Below are 4670 nucleotides of genomic sequence, written 5' to 3'. Positions count from 1 at the left end.
GTTACGAAAATGGCAAAATAATGATTACATTTTGACATGAATAATATTGAGACTAAATGGCTATTTATGGTACATGTACGTGTATTTGTGGTAGGTACATTAACACACTCCTTCTACTAAATCCCTGCATGAACAAGCGAAGCCTAACATTAAGCACAAGGATAATCCCTGAATGAACAAGCGCAGCCTGTAAGCACATGGGTAATGCCTGCGCAGCATATATATAAGTAAGCACAAGGATAATCCCTGAATGAACAAGCGCAGCCTGTGAGTAAGCACATGGGTAATGCCTGCGCAGCATATATATAAGTAAGCACAAAGATAATCCCTGAATGAACAAGCGCAGCCTGTAAGTAAGCACATGGGTAATGCCTGCGCAGCATATATATATCAGTAAGCACAAAGATAATCCCTGAATGAACAAGCGAAGCCAAAAGTAAGCACACGGATAAGTCCTGAATAAACAAGCGTAGCCTTAAAGTCAGCACAAGAATATAGAGTTCTGCAGCTGAAGCTGATGGCAGATGACAGAAAATGACAAGAATACCCACGTAATACGCAGAGGTAATCAAATAATTCCGTTGAATAATGGTGGTTATTATCCCTGATATGATAAGATCGTAGAATAAATATATGTCAAGTATTAATCGCCATAACAATCATTCGAAGAAAGGGTCAATTTCCTTCCAAATACTTATAGTCTAGATCCCTCATTAAATGTTTTCCGTGGAATGGCCGATAAATCATGTATTTCTATTTATGAATATACAATAAATTTGTGTGTAACACTACAGTGCAATAATTAAGAACTAAAGTAAATTTTATTCCACATCTGTCTTTCATGTAATACTAATTCACGGTTTGCATATGGCGTAACACACATTTGCCCCAAACGTAACTACACGCGTGTACGGGGAATGAACTGTTAGGCAGTTTTATGACCTCAGCTTTATCTAGTTCAGATACGGTGAACGCAACAGGGTACACGTAGCAGTCCTGATCCCTTCCAACGTAGGTCACTGAAATGCAGAGAGGTTTGGTTGTCGTCGAGGTGGCTTAAAGAAACATTTCAGCAATGCATAAAGGATCAAATTTACCTGACATGAAAGTAGTCAATCGTTAATCATTCACAACGTCTCAAAGTAAGTTTCCATCCATTCAAAGAGGACGCTTGCCTTCTTGAATTTTCAAGCATTCTGATGTGCTAATTTAGTTAGAACTACCAGCAGGTTATGAAAGCTCAAAGGTAGGGGGTGGAGGGTGGGGGTAGCCTAGAGGTTAAAGCGTTGGCTCTTCACGCCGAAGACCCGGGTTCGAATCCCCACATGGGTACAATGTGTGAAGCCCATTCCTGTGTCCCCCGCCGTGATGTTGCTGGAATATTGCTAAAAGCGGCGTAAAACCAAACTCAGTCAGTCAAAGGTGGGGTTGGATTATTATCTTAACCAATCGACATAGCTAGTAAACTTTAAAAATAGAATGGCCAACAACGCTGGAGCTGTAAAGGAGATGAAAGTCACATCATCAAATCTTGAAATATGCCCGGTGTCATTCCTGAATATTAATTCACAGTGACGGAAGTGAGACGGAGGCGTTTCAACTCACTCACCCACTACAGCCTCCGTAGTGTATACGTAGTGGTTAGAGTGTCCGCCCGCAGAGCGGATGGTCACGGGTTCGGTCCCCGGCCGCCTCATTACAAAAGAAGTTAAAAATATGGTATTTGTCGTTAAAGTACTGTCGGAAATAGAAAAAAACCCTGTTTTTAGGCTGTTACTCTGTATCCTTAAAATTTACAAATTTACAAATAGCATATATCGAAATAACCCACATCGGCCTAACTGGGCATTGAGTGGGATGTGTAATAGTATATCCAGAAAAGCATGTGTACTCCTAAAATCGGGCAAAACTTAGAAAAAATACGAATAACTGCTCAAAACAATAGATCGGACTATAGATGGCAATTAGGTCGCTCAGCCAGGTATGACGAGGGAATGCACGTGTAGCCTACAAGCACAAGGGGTCAACTCAAAGATATTTTATGCTTTTTCATGTGTGTTGAATATGTCTCATCTATTGATCATAAAGTTTATGTTGAGATACCTAGGGCATGATACCCATGGACAAGCTTAAAACAACCATCGTATTAAATGTCTCAAACTATATAGGCGGCATCACCAGCCGAAGATCGACAGGACTGGATATTTGTAAATTGTTATGACATGCCATTTGCTTCCCAGTTTAATTCCCCTAAAGGATTATCTTATCTCAGCTTATATCTCTATCCTCCAGCCCGACCCTAACCACCGTCTGCGACACCCGTCCTGGATTTGCTTTTGAGACGGCCCCTCCTACCTGTTTCTTTTTATAGTTATAGTGAGACTCCATGGCTGCTACATCCTTCATAGTTTCAGTATTAAAGTGTGTGTTTTTTACGTCAGCTATCGTTTATAATGAAGATAAGTTTAATTTCTAAATGGACATTCTAAAATTGTCCTTTGTAATATAATATCATTGCACACTAATTTGCATAAAGTCATGACCTGTTCCAAATACGTCGCTTTGGACTTAGAAAAAAACCGCATTTCTCATTTCTGCACTAATCTGTCCTCAGTAAAGTCCTTTTTCTACGTTTCATATCTCCCTACCACTGAGACTGTAGTTAGGCCAAACTTAGATTAACAGATATGTCACACTTACACATATTAACTACATACATGTAATTTGTAGATATCAATGAAAAAAAACCCTAGTTTTTTTCTATTTCCGACAGTACTTTAGTAGCATTTCTTAACCAAAATTCCCCGTTATAATTATCATTATGCTTCTGGAGTTTCGATACATTTGTCGTTGTTTCCAATTCATTAGGAAAACTCCAAACTTCCATTGGTTTGGATATTTTCTCATAATTTGTGATATTTGCTCGTTATATCAAGTTTCTTTGACTGTTATTTTTTTGTCCATTTATGGGGTTCTCACTGTTGGTCCCTCTCCTTTAGTGCCCATGTTGTAATTTTCGGTGAATTGTCGGGGCTGGGTGTACATTGGAGCTGTCGTTTAGTCTATAAACTGACTGACTGAGTTTGGGTTTACGCCGCTTTTAGCAATATTCCAGCAACATCACGGCGGAGGACACCAGAAATGGGCTTCACACATTGTACCCATGTTGGTATTCGAACCCGGGTCTTCGGCGTGACGAGCCAACGCTTTAACCACTAGACTACCCCACCGCCCCGTCTATAAACAACATGAAGGATGCAGCATCATGTTCATGTTGACAGGGTTCATGGTGGTACAGTAAATAGTGCTAAAATAATACAGGAAAATGATACAGTCGTTCCCGATGATATCAATTTACTGTTAGAATAGTCAATGTGAGCAGGTCAAAAATACTTTACAACATTTTCATTTTCTCAAAAAATCCCAATATCATTTGAATATCAGTAACATTTATAAGATTCTTATGTAGGAGTTAAAGTTGTGTATGTTTTTGGTATGATAGTGAAGATCATTTGGATAGCTGTGTGAAGAGGAGCTTCAGTGATATCATCGCTGATCGCTTCAGTGATATCAAACCCTGATTTACAGAAAAGGGGATCCTGGAGTATCACAATACTTTAGGGGGCGGTGGGATAGTATAGTGATTAAAGCGTTCGCTCGTCACGCCGAAGACCCGGGTTCGATTCCCCACATTAGTACAATGTGTGAAGCCCATTTCTGGTGTCCCCACCGTGATATTGCTGGAATATTGCTAAAAGCGGCGTAAAACTATGCTCACTCACTCACAATACTTTCGATTTCGCAATGCCTTTGACAGATACTCCACCCCAGCTAATACAGTCTAGCGTTTGAGTCAGAAACGGACCGATGAATTGCAAATTTTATCATTGTACAAAATTGCCACATAAATATAAATAGTACACATGTTTATCATTTACTAATACCCAACAGCTTTCTTATATTTGAAAATTTTCCGGACTCCACCAAAAAAGTTGTTTAAGAAACTATCATCATTGAAAACGCAAAAGTTGTTATCTGTCGCGGCGGGGTGAAACCGCAGAAACGGAACAGCCAGTCATGGCGGGGGACATCTCAAAATCTATTCCGGGAGACCTGTCGGTTCCTCGTCTGTCGTAGTGTCATAGTCACGACTTAAAGGGATGACAAGTGGTGCCACAGTTGCCTGTTGTAAGCCATCCCGAGACCAGTAACCTTGTTCAATGACGTTAGCTACCTTGTTGACACAGTTTTGCCAAGTTTCAGTCGTGATTTTGTTAAGGGATTCCTTAACCAAAACCTCTACGTCACGTAATCTAAAAGTTGTGTTTGATCTGGCAACATCTCCTTTGACAATACCCCATATCATTTCAATGGGGTTAAGGTCACAGTGATAGGGTGGAAGTCGCAGAATATCGTGACCCTTACTTTTATGTAACTGTCAACTTTGTAGAAAGGTTCACCTTTGTGGGTTTTTATGATCTCATATAGCTGAGGCTTCGTTGCCTTTGAAGGCCGTGCGATCTGAAATTTGTCGAGCCATGATATCATATCACCTTTTCGACTGTTCGATGTCGGGGCTTTACTGTCGGGGTCCTGCACGCTGTGGTATGGGGCATTGTCCATTACGATAAAAGACTTCTCTGGTAGAGCTGGTACCAACTTGTTTTTAA

The sequence above is a fragment of the Haliotis rubra genome, unplaced genomic scaffold (genome assembly GCF_003918875.1).
Source record: "Haliotis rubra isolate DU_JTF1 unplaced genomic scaffold, ASM391887v1 Scf73, whole genome shotgun sequence".
In the NCBI taxonomy this organism is placed as follows: domain Eukaryota; kingdom Metazoa; phylum Mollusca; class Gastropoda; order Lepetellida; family Haliotidae; genus Haliotis; species Haliotis rubra.
This window is presented reverse-complemented; position numbering follows the sequence as displayed.